Genomic DNA, 15,498 nt, shown 5'->3' on the forward strand with positions numbered 1-15,498 from the left:
CCAAAATTACTCAAGTCTTGGAAAGACTATTTTTCAAAAATTTCCCTTTAGCAAAGGATCCTACCCCTACCATCTTCAAAAAAAGGTTCAGTTTGAACAAGCCCTAGTTGTGTAATCAAGATTTATCCATCACATAAAAATAAAAAAAATTTTAAGTCACATTATCTACTGGAGAGGATGTGGAGAAAAAGGAACCCTCCTACACTCTTGATGAGAATGTCCATAGTGGCTCAGTATGGAGGTTCTTTAAAAAACTAAAAATAAAACTACCATATGATCCAGCAATCCCACTTCTGGGCATATGCCCAGAGAAAACCATTATTCAGAAAGAGTCATGCATCCCAATGTTCATAGCAGCACTATTTATAATAGCCAAAACAGATACAACCTAAATGTCCATTGACAGATGAATGTGTAAAGAAGATGTGGTATATAATGGAATATTACTCAGTCATAAAAAGGAAATAATACCATTTGCAGCAACATAGATGGACCTAGAACTATCATATTGAGTGAAATAAGTCAGAGAAAAACAAATATCATACAATATCACTTACATACAGATGAACTTATTTATAAAAAAAACACAGACTCACAGACATAGAAAACATAGTTACCACAAGCAAAAAGAGGTTGGGAGGAGACATAAATTGAGAGTTTGGGATTAACATATATACATCACTGTATATAAAATGGATAAACTACATAGGGAACAATATTCAATATCTTATAATAACCTATCATGGAAAAGTATCTGAAGAAGAATATATATACATACATGTATGTGTGTGTGTGTGTGTGTGTGTGTGTATATAGCTGAATCACTTTGCTATATACCTGAAACTAACACAACTTTGTAAATCAGCTATACTTCAACAAAAAAATAATAAGGAAAATAGTCACATTATTATAATGAACAATAATGTACACAAAATTTTATATGTTAACACATTGAGTGTTAGAATTCAAATAAGAGAGCTGTAAAGACACACACATATCGAACACTTGTGAATTAGCCATATGAAAAGTACCTGTGTAAATAAGTATCTACATCTATATATATGTCATATCTACACAAGTTACGTATTTCTCAGTATGTCATCATTTGCTCTTTCTTATTTGCTTACATTAGGAATCTGGTAAGAGCTAGACTCTGTGGTTACTCACTATTCTTACCACAATAAAATTGGAAAAATACTTTCAATAAAAAATTGTCTCATTATCATGAATTAATCAAACCATATGATGTAACAGATATAAAGCAAACCAATGAAAAAGTGAACTAAGAAATACATTTTAAAACTAGAAAAATAATCTAGAATGAAAACTGAAGGTGATATAGAAGCAGTAGCATTCCTGACCACAGCACTAAAAATATTTTAAAATCAGAGCTTCTTAGCAACCTGGATCCTAAAGGTGATAGAGAGATAAGGGGAAGCAGTGCTCAAGAGCCAGTGTTTATTTATTGGAAACTATCTTGCTCAGATGCATAATGGACAGTTCTAAGCACAATTGAAAAATTAATTTGGTCTTACAAAAGAACTACACTTAGCTGACAAGTGAGTCAAATCTAGTTCCTATCAGATTCCTAGTGAAAGTGAATAAGAAAGAGCAAATGACAAAATACTGGGAAATATGTATCTTGTATAGATATGAAATGTGTATAGATATGTGTATTTGTTTATACAAGTACTTTTCATATGTCCAATTTACAAGTATGTTTGATATGTGTGTATGTCTTTATATCTCTATAATTTGAATTCAAACACAATGAAGATATGGATAGCATTACTGTCTGTGTGAGATGTAAATATATAAAAGCCCCCATTTTACATTTTCTGCAGATATTGAAAAACATGTTTATGTTTTGTCTAGGGTTTTGTGTGTGTCTCTCTCTTTTTGTGTGTTTGAGTCTATTTTTCTAATATAAAGTCTGCTTCAAAAAAAAAAAAAAAAGCCAGTTCATTCCTGTATTCTGCCTGCTTGCTGTTGTTTGCCAGGAGTCTGCAGCTATATTAAATTATATAAAGATGAACATTAGAGCAACTTCAAAACCCATCTTTCCTCTCTTTTTGCTTACCATATAAAGCTGCAAGGAAACATTCTGTCATTAATTTTCTATACATACCTAACTCTGCAGAACTTTGAGAATAAGCAGCGTCTCCCAGAGTAGTTGTGTGTGTAACTAGAGAATATTAGTTGAAGCACTTCATCAGAGATAAAGCCTTACCTGCATGTGAGGCATTGTTGGCATTAGCATTGCTCTAATGCAGTAGAATGGTATCTAGGACTGAAAAAAGCCAGTCATGTCGTTAAGGAATGGAATGGAAATTAATAGCTATTAAAACACTTATAGCTGAGTTTTGGGAACTTTACCAGAAGTTTCACACTGTTTGTCTTACTACTTAATAGCATTTGTAGGGAATACTGCTGGAAGTCTTAAAGAGACCAAATAATTTGTGGTGGTTACAAAGGTAGCTCCATAGAAGATTAGCTATCATACCTTTTCATTTGAGAACGAATCATATTGCCAGTGCAGACCATTGCCCTCTAAAATTGTGTTGGTTTGGTCAGGTACTTTACTTACTGATGGGTAGCCTATTGTAGAACTGTCAGAACTCAACAAATGCCAAAAGTTCTGTATTGCATGCAAAATCATGGTCTTACTATATTACACAGAAATGACAATGTTGTGAATTTGGTGGTATTCATGAACTCCGTTGTCTTTATAATCATTGTCTGTTCATTACAATGTACTAACTCTGCAGACAGTTTTCAGTGACATGTAGATCTTTTTTAACTTGCCCCTGAAACCCACCTATTGTGGCAGACAGTAGACCTTGGATCTTTATCTACTAAGTTGACATTTTCTCTATCTGATGATTTTCATCCCTACCTGTCAAATAAAGTACAGTGTTATCATATGTTTATATCCCAGTGAGCTGCCATTGAAGGATTTCATGAAAAATATAAGGGAAATGTAAGGGAAACATCCACCAAAACCTTCTCTAGATTAAGTATATGGACGGGGAGTCTATAGAGCAGGCAGTGGATGGTGCCATCTGCTTTTAAAGGATAACACAGAATGTGAATTAAAGAGGGGTTGGGGGCAGGTAGGAAAGGGGATTATTACGACTCTTATCCATTCATTCACTTGCTAAGTTGCAGAACTGTTACTAGTATGATGTACTCTCTCCTTGTCCCATCAGGGAGAAAACACAGAAGGAAATAACTGTAATGCAAAGCAATGTGCACTATATCATGACAATGCAGATGGAGGTTCTGGAGGAAAAAAAATCACACTTATGTTTGGATTATTAGCTCATCAACTAATAACATATTTAAATATTTGTAAAGGTATAAATATTGGGGCTTCCCTGGTGGTTCAGTGGTGAAGAATCTGCCTGCCAATTCAGGAAATGCAGGTTTGATCCATGGGTCAGGAAGATCCCCTGGAGAAGGAAATGGCAACCCACTCCAGTATTCTTGGCTGGGAAATCTCATGGACCAAGGAGTCTGGTGGGCTACGGTTCATGGAGGTTGCAAAAGAGTTGAACATGACTTAGTCACTAAACAACAGCAAGGATATAAAACACCAACCAGGTTAGGACCCAGCCTTATCAGATCTGCTGAATGTCAGTACTGTTAGGACTAAATAACAGAGATTTGTTGTGCACTGATTTACTTTAAGATAAGAAGAGTACAGAAGTTAGATACTGAGTTCTGTTCTCTCACTCTATGAGAGACTTTAGAGGGTCCACTTAGTAACTTACTAGGCAGAGCATACTGGCACTGTTTCCAGAGTGTTCAGTGAACCAAGAATGAGGCTGCAGTCAGAAAGCGGATGCAGTGGGTTTCCTGTGTGCAGAAACCTCTGAATCTGAGTCTTGAACACTGCCACCAGAGGTCAGGGCCTGGAGGAGAGGGCAGTCTCTCCCAGGAAGGAAGTGTTGTATTACCTGAGGAAGCACAGGAACCAAAATCCCGTCCTCTCTTCCTGAGAGCAGCTCACTGCTGGCTGAATAGGGTTTGAAGGGAGGACCTCAGAAATGCTCTGCCTACGCAAAGGTATGTGTGAGTGCTCTCAGCTTTAAACCAGTCATTTTAGAAGGTCAGAGAAGGATGACTTTGTTCTATTTTCCAAATCCAGATGAGCCCTGCGGTTCTGTTGGCTGCTACCTCCAGAAAGGGAATGTTTGTTGGGAGTTACCAGGAGGGAGTGACTGTGTTAAAATACTAATCTGAATAGAGGATATAAAAAAAGACTTTCTCTGCATGTTCATTATTTGTCTGTGATTTTCTGTAGGTGCGGCTGCCATGATTCTGTATGGAGGCACTCCCAGAAATAGATTCAAACATAGTGATTTTAAGTCTGTTTTCATGTCCAGTGGCCATTTGAATATGTCATTGGTGGTTTTTTTTTTTTTAGTGCATTCACAGGAAATCATTTGTCATATTTGTCAATTTGTCATTTGTCATATTTGTCAATTTGTCATTTGTCATATTTGTCTATCTTTTCCATATTACCTTCTCTTGCCCCAAACTGACAGTTTGTGCACAGCTAGGGTAATGATCGTGATTAAGTCATATGCTTATGTTTTTATCACCACTGTGCTCTGAGTTTCAGAGACTGGTATGCATTTCTTTAGATTCTCCTAACCATTCTCTTAAAAGTTTGCTTAAATGCCTTTGTTTTTCTTTAACATGTTATTTCAAGTCCTCTAGGCTCCACTGAAATGTGGAGGGAAATTGATAAGTTTTTGTTTTTTTTGTTTTAAGTTTTTGTCAGACAAGTCAAAATAACTTTATTATTGAGGGGTTGGCCTATGCTTTTCAATGGAAGGAACAAAGACCTAAAAAGATCTGAGGCATGTGAGTAACCTCTTTGTTTTTAATGGCATACAGCAGACGGAATTCATTATTGACTTTTAAAAATGAAATTGTTCTGCATTATTATTTTATTTTTTCTTTTCAAAAGAAGTAAATACTATTACCAGGTTAGTTTTTCCTCAATCACAAACAACTGTGTAACAATATCAGAGTGCTGTGGGATATGCCCTTTCAAATTAGTGATAAATTTATGAGCATAATGCCCAGTTAAAATGTTGAATGTTTTTCTTTTTATTTGGTTAATTTCAAAAGCAATTATTCCACAATACAGGGTAAATTATGTAATATCTTTGCAGAAAAAGAAATGTTTTTAATTAGAAATAAACAATCTAATTTCATTTTTCCAATTCAGCACACAGATTCAGTGCTGGTAATCATAATATCAATAATATGCAAAATGCCCAAGTTAGATATTTAGATGATTGGCTTTAGCCCAAACAACTTTTCATTTTAATCACAGAATCTAAAACTTTTAAGTCATCAAACAGGTTGATAACCAGTCATGCTGCTGCTGCTGCTAAGTCACATCAGTCGTGTCCGACTCTGTGCGACCCCATAGACGGCAGCCCACCAGGCTTCCCTATCCCTGGGATTCTCCAGGCAAGAGCACTGGAGTGGGTTGCCATTTCTTTCTCCAATGCAGGAAAGTGAAAAGTGAAAGTGAAGTCTCTCAGTCGTGTCCAACTCTTAGCGACCCCGTGGACTGCAGCCTACCAGGCTCCTCGGTCCATGGGATTTTCTAGGCAAGAGTACTGGAGTGGCTTGCCATTGCCTTCTCCAGATAACCAGTCATAGCAAAATGTAATTTCCAAGCAACACCCAGTGTTTAAACAATTACATTCAGCTCAAATTTGAGAGGTATCCAAAGTGTCTAAGTTTTCAATCTTTGAGATTTAAAAAATATACAAGAATGGAAAAACCTTTAGACTATAGATGTTACAAAAGTGTGTGAAGCCCTTTTTCAAAGCTGTTGTTTTTAAGAATCATTTCACATACAGCCCAGTGATTATATTTTATAAGATTAGGAGATCCATGCGCACAGGATTCTGGCCACTCCTGAATTTCAGTGAAGCTCTGGGTTGAGTTGGACCCCGCCTTCCATTCCTCCTACCTGTCCTCCAAGCCATCCTCCCCTCCCCCAGTTGCTTCCTCTTCTTTATTCCTCTCTTCCTCCCTCCTATATATCATATCCCCCTGGCAGTTGCACACCCAGGCATCTTTGTTGCACAAGCAGATTTGTTTTCTCCAACCAGTGGCCATCACTGTAAGACTGAAAGACAGCAATTAATATTTTATACATGGCACTTAAGCCTCTTCACCTAGATTACACATTTTGCTTCTTTATACCCATCCAAAGGCACTTAATAAATGTTTATTGATTGTCTAGTTAGATTGTATTATGACTGATTTTGAGAATTTCCATACCCTCTGCTGTTACCGGCACTATATTTCCTGGCTTCTAAGACATACCTTTTTTCACATTTTAACTTTTTAAAATCTGAAAGTGTCTTATGATTAGTGGTGTGTCGTGGTTTAATTGACAGGATTTTGCCTTTTTCTCTCTCAGTGGTGCATCTTATAATCAATGCAATCTTGATGAAATACGTGAGTAAAAACTTTAGATAAATACATTACTTGTATTATATGCTAAATGCTATGCATTTCACATTTAAACTCTGTAATAGTATTCTCTTTCTGTTATGTTGCTTATCCATGACTAACTTGGGTCACTTCTCACTACTTTCCTCCACTCTAATTCCTTGTGGTTCTACTTGCTCTTGGACCAACTGCCTTGACTGAAAACCTCTGAAGATACTCCCAGAATTTTATTAGTAAGATAATTACCAATATTTAACAGTACTGATGTGGTTCAAGTTATGGTTCTACTCATTTAAACTATATGTACTTAGTGATTAATAATTGTTCTTAGAGTTTCAAATTACATATTCAAAGAATAGAAATAATGAATAAGTTCTTCATCATGAGATTGTTAGGACAATTTGTAAAAAAATATTGGACCAGTAAAATATTGAATATGAAATGTGTATGACAGCACTTGATAAACTATGAAGTACTGTTCAACTATCAACTGTAGCATCAACATTAAAAATCAGACTATTGGAGGAAAGAAGAAATTATAAAATTCATCCCAAATTAAAGAGAGTAAATTCTGCATTTTAATTATCACTGGAAATGATGATGTGACCCATTAACTCATTGACTAAATTGTAAGAAGAACTGTGAAATCTCTCTTCAGAGAACTTCCAGCTTTTGAGTCCAAAGCTGTCTTGAATCCCAGTGCTGAATGCATGCCAGTCTCTGAAAGCTTGTGTCCTTTATTGGATTAGCAGAACCACAGCCCACAGCACCTCTGTGGCATTAAAAATAAAAGATGGTACTTAGATTCCCCAATTCCTTTCCTATCTTTGTTCCTTCCATTTAAGAGTCATATCGATCTGTACATTACAGTAAGACTTCGAAAAAATAACATAAGGGTATTTAACAGTGTATTTTGGAATCATTATATGACAAAGTTTTGTCTAACGGAGGAAGACATGGTGGAATGGAGTGGTGGGGAGATGGCCAGAAATTATTGTTTTTTCTGTGTTTGAATTGATTGCTTGGTCTGGTTGAAGCAACCAAAACTTATTGTCTATTTATTGGGTCCCCAATGTTATTTATTTACCAAGCCCTGTTATACATAAAGACTTAAACAGAATTGGCACATGAACATACATTTTAGTAGAGTCTTATTTCCCACAGAAAGTCATGGTGTAAGTTAATGCCCACTGGGAAAAAATTCTGTAAGTAATAATACTCCCTGGTCCCAGATATTCACAAAAGAGAAATGATGCTAAATTGATTGAATCAAATCAGATAAGTCACATAGTTATTTCCATCATCAGGACCCTTTTTCTGCCATCAAGAAGATTTCAGATATTTTCAGCTTGAAATTTCATCTTACAATTTGCCAATGAAAAATGAATTCTACAGAAAAACATAGAAACCAAAAGTGCTTTTTTAAAAAAGCTGGTTAGGATATTTGTATGTATTTGAGCATTCTTTAATACTTACATTTCATTGTATTGGCTTTCACAGTTTCAAGAAAATAAAATAACAATCAAAAATAAATGTCATTGCTGTATCTTCAAAATACAGGATACTTCCACGTCAGTTAAAATAGTATTGTTGAATATAAATTTCATTGCTATAGTAAGTATAAAACACAATTTTTTTTTGGAAGAGAAATATGCTTTGTGCATGCGTTGCTTTTGAAGATAGGGATACTTTCAAGAGCTAGAGTAAAAAAGACAAATACTATATTAAAGGCATGTGCAGGTGAAAAGGGGAATTGAAGGAGAGGGAATTGTGGTCATTTGAAAATCCTGTTTATCTTCTACACTTAAGCTTCCAATGGAGAGTCTGTCATTATCTCATTTCAGTCACTTTATTTTCAAAAGCCAAAAGTTTTCTACTGTGAACATTTTCTCATCTAATAATATATTGGGGGTTAAAACACTTCCCATCTCAACTTATTAATAGTTAACATTTAACACTTATATTGGATGGACTTAATATTAAGTACTATACTAAGTGGTTTACCCATATTAATTCATTAATATCTTAACACATTTTAGCAAAGTTATACAAATCATGCATCAAGCATGTATTAACTCCTGGAAGTTCATGGAAGCACCATTTTCTAGTTGTTCAGACCAGAGACACTGCTGCATTTTTAAGACTCTTCTTTTTCCTCTTCTACTCTGATCATCCCTGAGATTCAGCTGGCTCTATTCTCAAAATAAATCCAGAATCTGCCCAGCTCTTAGCCACCTGTGCTACTCCCTTCTGGGTCCAAATACCTTAATCTTTCAGCTGCGTTATGGAAACGGCCTCCTGACTGGTCCCCCTGCCTCTGCTGCTTTCCGCACCACCCCTCTACCCGTCAGCTTTCAGGAAGGCAGGTGGAGATATGTGGTACCAGGAATCTCACTGTGTGAATCTCATTGTCTCTCTCCTATGCCCAAACCTCTTCAGGGGCTCCTCTCTCTCAGAGTGAAAGCCAAGCTGAAGTTCTTATCATGGTGCAGTCTTAACTGGTCATCCCCACCTGAGCGCGAGCGCGCACACACAGCGCTTGTTTCCTTCAGTGCCGCTGCATTCCACCTACCTTCGCTGTTCCTTGAACCCACCAGACATGCTCGTTTCTTTCACACGGCTTTTTCAGTTGCTGTTCCCTCTGTCTTGGAGATTCCCAGGTGGCTCAGTGGTAAAGAATCCACCTGCCAATGCAGGAAAGGTGGAAGATGCAGGTTGATCCCTGGATCAGAAAGATTTCCTGGAAGACAAAATGGCAACCCACTCCAGTGGAAAATCCCACAGATTAAGGAGCCTGGCAGGGTACAGTCTACAGAGTGTCAAAGAGTTGGACAAGTCTGAGCCTTGGAGGCTCTTCCTATAGAGGCTCATATAGCCAGCTCCCTCATGTTCTTTAGCCTTTTTTCAGGAGTTATAACTTTTCAATGTGACTTTCCCTGGCCACCTTATCTAAAACTTAAAACCCTCCAGCCCCGCCACATTTCATACCTGTCTTCTCTGTTTTTTTTTTTTTTTTCCTCCTTAGCACTTATCAGTAACAAATATGTGTGTTGATATTTATCTTACTAACTGGAATGCAAACCCTGTGAAGAAGAATTTTTTTGTCTTTTTTTTTCATATTCTTTCTTTTATACCAAGAACAGAGTCTAGTGTGTAATAATATATCCTCAAATATTTGTTGACCGTATCTTCAGATATCAACCCTGTTCATTAGGTATAATTATTACCCCCATATTATAAACAAGGAAGTGAAATCGCAGAATGATTAAGAAAATGCCTGAAGTCAAGCAAGCTAAGGGTCAGAATCGGGATTCAAATCCAAGACTTGATTTTGGAGTCTATGTTCAGACCACTCCTTGTTTAAATCACTGAGTAGATCAATTGGAAAAATAGGACTATATATAGATTCAACTATTCTCTGGGATTTTCTGCAATTTGTTTTTCTTCCAGTTGAGGGGAAAATTGCGAGTGCCTGACCTGGCACGGCCAGACATAACAAAGCCTCTTTCCTCCATCTTTCTTTTTTTTTTTTTTTCCCCTAAAAAGAAGGTGTAAGTTTTTAACATGGAAAAGTGTATAAACAAATGACTCCAATCCCACTCATGTTTATGTTCTAGTAGTAATAATAAAGTAACATATGGGCAATGTTAAAAAGAAAAAAGCAACACTCTGGAAAAATACAAAATGAAAGCATTTATTGAATGTCTACTGTGTTCTATAATAAATAAGTGCTAGAGCTCTGTATTTGGTAAGACAAGTAGAATTTAATGAGAAGGACAGATATATATGCAGACAGTTATAATTATGCATTTCGTAGAGTGTCACAGTTGGGTTATGTCTACTTCTGAATTGGAATTTAGATGAAACAGCAAATAGAGATCTGCTGACAGCTGAAAGCGGGGCCTTGGAGAGTTGTGGGGCAGGTGTGTAAATAGTGAGTGCGTGCATGTATGCTAAGTCACTTCAGTTGTGTCGAACTCTTTGCAACCTCATGGACTGTAGCTCATCAGCCCCCTCTGTCCATGGGATTCTCCAGGCAAGAATACTGGAGTGGGTTGCTGTGCTCTCCTCCAGGGGATCTTCCAGACCCAGGAATCGAACAGTCATCGCTTCCATCCCCTGCCTTGGCAGGCGAGTTCTTTATCACTAGCGCCACCTGGGAGTGAAAGGGGATTAAATATCTCAAGAGTCAGGAAACACTTTATGAAAGAGGAGGTTGGGGAATGCCAGCAGTAAATGTGACACGTCACAGTTTTGCTTTAGATGACTGGACTAAGTGAGAGAGACTACTTTAAAACAGCGTTACATATGCTGCTAAATAGAAATTACAGACAAATCAAGTTATCTGAAGGTTGTGTAAATACATATTGAGTTTAATTAGTAAAAGGATATCATTACTTATCTAAATGCATCATTTGGAAAATTACCAATTGCACATTCTTCCCTAGCCACCTTGCTCCTCTGGGAAGTCAGGTTTCCAGCTGATCATTTCTTTGATTTGACAAGGTCGCTGTGAACTTCTGACTGTCATCCAAGTGCTGGCAGTCCCGTCTAGCTTAGTGACAGACTGCTAAGTTGTTACTCAGGGTGTCTGTAAAAAGGACACTGTGGCCTTCCATGGTGGTGATTTCTCCATAAACAAGTGAAAAGCAGGCAAGATATTTAAATAGTGTTAGGAAGAAAATATTAATAATAGGAAAAATATAGAATTATGTGATCACATGAGACTGTAGTAGGGTGAGGCAGCAGTGGGATTAGCTTGGATAATGATGGGGGGCATCTCTGAGAAGGTGTCATTAGAGTTGAAACCCATATGGTGAGAAGCCATACACTAACCAGGTAGAGAGATTGTAAATATAAAGGTTGGAAGATGAAAACAAACTTGGTTTGTTCACAGAACGGAAAAAGTACAACTGGACAAAGTAGTAATAGTCCAGGATGAGGTCTCAGAGTCAGCCAGTGACATAATGTACACTCATAATTGATGTTCATTTAAGCCTAAGAGCATTGGAATTGTTTTTCTTCTTTAAGTGTGTCTCAAGTATAAATCTACTACTATTTCTATCAGTAGTAGAAAATAACTGGAATTTTCTCTGCACTGCATCATTTGTAAAAACCTTTACATGCATTCTCATTTTACTTAAAATTCCTTAACATCCTCATGAAGTGTGTGTGTGTTTGTCGCTCAGTCGTGTCTGACTCTTAGCGACCCCATGGGTTGCAGCCCACCAGGCTCCTCTGTCCATGGGATTTCCCAGGCAAGAATACTAGAGTGGGTTGCTATTTCCTTCTTCAGAGGATCTTCCCGACGCAGGGATCAAACCCAGATCTCCTACACTGCAGGCAGACTCTACCATCTGAGCCCTGAGGAAAACTTCATGAAGTAGGCAGGACTAACTTTATTTCTATTTTACAGAGAAGGAAACTGTGGTATAAAAATGTTGCATAACATAAGGCCTACAAAGCAGCCCTTCCCCCAGTTACACGGATGTAGGTCATATGATTCCCCATGCATCATCAAAGTTGTCCAAGAGTCAAATCTGTCTTTTAACCTAGAGTTAAAATGAACTTGGGGCTTTGGTATATAACTAAAGCCTGCTTGCTCATTGCTGAAAAAAGAGGAACAAAGGAGTTCCTACAATGAATCAAAGAAAAGGTAATCTCAGTTTGCTCTAATAGCCTCTGTGTGTGTGTGTATGTGTTTTATAGCATAAGTTCTTTCAAGGCAAAAAAGAATTTTAAAAATGGAAAAAAAAACAAAACAGGGCTTTCCATGTGGCTCAGATGGTAAAGAATCTGCCTTAAATGCAATCTGGGCATATTAGAAATATCTCAGGGCTGGAGCTATTAAGCTTGCTTATTAGAGGCAAGTCAGGGTTGTACACTTAACCTCATATTCTTTTTTTTAATTTTTAAAATTAAGTTATCATTTAAGTTATCATGTAGACGTATGATATTTATTGTCTTGGTCTATTAGCTAAGAAAACCCTTTTCACTTTTGTGGATTTATTATATTTTTAAATGGTATTTCCTGTTTCTTGCTTATTATATTTATATTTTCATTTGTATTTCTACAAATGTCATTCTCTGTAAGACATGGCCTTGATTGAAGTTTGGTGACTTTTCTCTTTTAATTCAGTCCTTTTTCATATTTTTAAATTAGTTTATTTATTTCTCCTTTGGTCTTTGGTTTCTTAACACCTTATCTGTGTGGATGATTAACTCTTAACGATATATTTTTTTTTACTTTAAAAGCATCTCACTTTTCTTAGTTTTTAAAAAATCCTACGTGTTTTTAAAGCTTCAGATAAATATTTCATTTAAGGATGGCTTTTTTCCCTATACTTTCTCTTTCAAGTCTTAAGGCTGATTTCCTGATTTAACATCATACATTTTTGTAATAATCATAACAACCACCACTAAATCTTAAACTTGAAGAAACTATCTCCAGGTTATTATTCACTATTGTTGAGATACTTTTCTCAGTTTCAAAACTATTAGATAAATAGTCCATAGTTTAATTTATTCCATAATGTAATTCTTCAAGACATTTACAGTTTCTAGTTTTAAATATATAAATATTTAAAGTCAATTTGTAATATATATAATAATACATTTTAGAGGCAGCTTAATTTTTAATGTACTCTGTAGCTTAAGGGATAGCACATATATTTTATCATTTCAAAATTGCAAATCCTGAAAAACAGAAAATGTCCAGACCCTTATTTTCCTCAAGGTCTTGACTCTTTTTTTTCTATACAGTTAACCTTTCAAGTCAGCAACCACATTTATCTTAAGGTACATGTACATGTTATGCAAACAATTGAAATTGTGGCAACTCTGAGAAAACATGTCTTGTTAATAAAAACTGGATCAGAGCACAAGCAGAAAGGGAAGACTTCAGGATAGAAAAGGTGGTATTTCAAAACTTGGTTTCTCATACATTTCTCAAAGTATATATTCAGACACTGGTCCATAATCAAGATAGCAGTCCTCATGAACTAGCTTCAGTTTTGTTGAGAGAAGACTGGCCATCAACATGTTTTAATCTTCCCTTACTTTCCTTTGTCTTTCAAAGCATATATTTTACCGTTGATAATTTTAAGCAAAAATAGTGAAAAGGGACTGCTGTTCCCAGCAGGAACATTAAATATAGAAAATAGGCTTTTTGAAATAGAAAAAATAAAACATTAGGTATGTGATGGTAAATCAATACAAAGTGAGATATTCTGTTTATATTTTGTATCACCTTTCCTACTGTGGATGATTTACTACTATTGAATCAATACAGGAAACTGATAATGATAACATAACCAACATATGAAGATGACAAAAATGATAAAGCTAGCAAACTACCCAAGTGTTTTTAGAGCTTCTTGTCTACTTTTCCCCTGCAGTCAAGGAACAATCGCACTGATACTTGGTTCTTCCAGTACCAGCAAGGGACTTACTTGCTGTCTTTTCAGAGGTGATTAAGCTTCATGCCACTTGCTAACAAAGACTACCAATTTGAAAAGAATGCTGGTGCAATTCATAGCTGAAAACATTAGCTGTAAGGCAAGTCCTAAAGCTTCTGTCATGACAGGATGTAGGAAGAGGTACAGATTGGAGGGGCAGGGGATCTGCCAGCTATTTTTTTCTGAAGCTCTGTAGTGTTGCATTGGGAATTTCCCATACTACTATATCTCAGAGTACTTGATTACAAGGAATTCCTAACTGGACTTCTAACCTTCTTTTCTTTCTTCATGCCCTTCCAATCCATTATCCACACTACCATCTTAATGATCTTTCTGAAACGTATTAATGGGACTGATTGGTTCTCTCTTTTAAAAATCCTCTTAAGATTTACCATTGCCTGCTACATATGTTCCGAGTCCTTATGTTACACACACTGTCTTTTATGGTTTGGAACCTACCTTCCTAGCATCTCCTGTGCTCTATATCCTCAGTCCTCTTTGTATTGACCTGATTTTAAGAATGCCTGTCCACTGGATTGTTGCAAGACTTCAGTGAGAAACTATATATAGATTACTCAATAATAGCCAGTATTTACTGAACACTTACCATCTTAGAAGGTGCCAAAGACTGGGCTGAGTCTTTATGTGTATTTTCTCATTTAATCTTCATACAACCTTGTGAGGTATAGACCCTTTTATCTATAATCTCCATTCTCTAAATGAAGAAACAGATTTTGAGAGGTCAGCCAACTTGCCCAAGGTCATACCTATAGCCAGAAATGGAGTTGTAATTTTATCTAGCCAACTTCCAAACTGATGCCTTTATAGACTTTACTGCTGCCTGGCACACTGCCTGGTGTACAATCGGCTTGATTAAATATTCATTAAAACAAACATTACTATAAAACTTACAGTGTCTAGAAAATGACCTTTTTTTCTTGCCTCCATGGTACAGCAAGGTTAACTGATAAAGCACTTTTTGGCCTCTTTTAAGATGCTCCTATCTCCTCTACGCTGTCTTCTTTCACTTCACACTCACGGACCTGTAGTGTGCTAATTGTTTAAGTATCGAGTGCCTTTCATCTGTGGGCTCTTCGTCTCACGCCATATCTTCACTGTCTTTGTGTCCTTGGAGAAGAGCAGTTCAGCAATTGTGAACGAATGGAAGCAGTGAAGCAAGCTCTGAAGAGAATTTTGAAATATGTGGGGTTTTCCCCTTTCTCAAAAATGAGGAATTCCTCCTTCCATTTAATGTGTAAGTGCATTAACATTCTGAATAACACTCAACTGGGTCATTATGAGAGAGCAGAATCAGACTTACGAGGTTGGAGTGGGAAAAGGGAAGATGAACCCTTCTTTTTCTTCAGTCCCCTTTTCCCTACACATGAAAAAGAAGCACATGATAACATTTAGAAATGGTGAAATTAAAATTCTCTTAAAAATTAAAAAAAAGTAAATTCTCTAAAAAAAAATAGTTGACTAAGATTCAAGTCTTAGCTTTTCTGCCCTTACCCTTTTTACATTTTCTTTTTTCACCCTTTTACCCTTTTTA

The 15,498-nt window shown here is 36.5% G+C and overlaps 1 protein-coding gene and 1 long non-coding RNA gene across 6 annotated transcripts in view; one reads left to right on the forward strand and one right to left on the reverse strand.

Moving 5' to 3' along the window:
• The window catches only part of OXR1 (oxidation resistance 1), a 550,155-nt gene that overhangs the window by 388,841 nt on the left and 145,816 nt on the right, over window positions 1–15,498 (forward strand). The window lies entirely within an intron of this gene.
• The window catches only part of LOC138990688 (uncharacterized), a 51,093-nt gene continuing 45,744 nt past the window's right edge, over window positions 10,150–15,498 (reverse strand). For both annotated transcript variants that reach the window (XR_011466746.1, XR_011466747.1), the window contains exons 2-4: window positions 15,268–15,324; window positions 14,554–14,661; window positions 10,150–10,645 (exon numbers count right to left, since the gene is read on the reverse strand). This is a non-coding gene — a long non-coding RNA (uncharacterized lncRNA). The remainder of the gene's footprint in view (window positions 10,646–14,553; window positions 14,662–15,267; window positions 15,325–15,498) is intronic.

This window comes from Bos mutus, chromosome 14 (assembly GCF_027580195.1).
Source record: "Bos mutus isolate GX-2022 chromosome 14, NWIPB_WYAK_1.1, whole genome shotgun sequence".
Lineage (NCBI taxonomy): Eukaryota > Metazoa > Chordata > Mammalia > Artiodactyla > Bovidae > Bos > Bos mutus.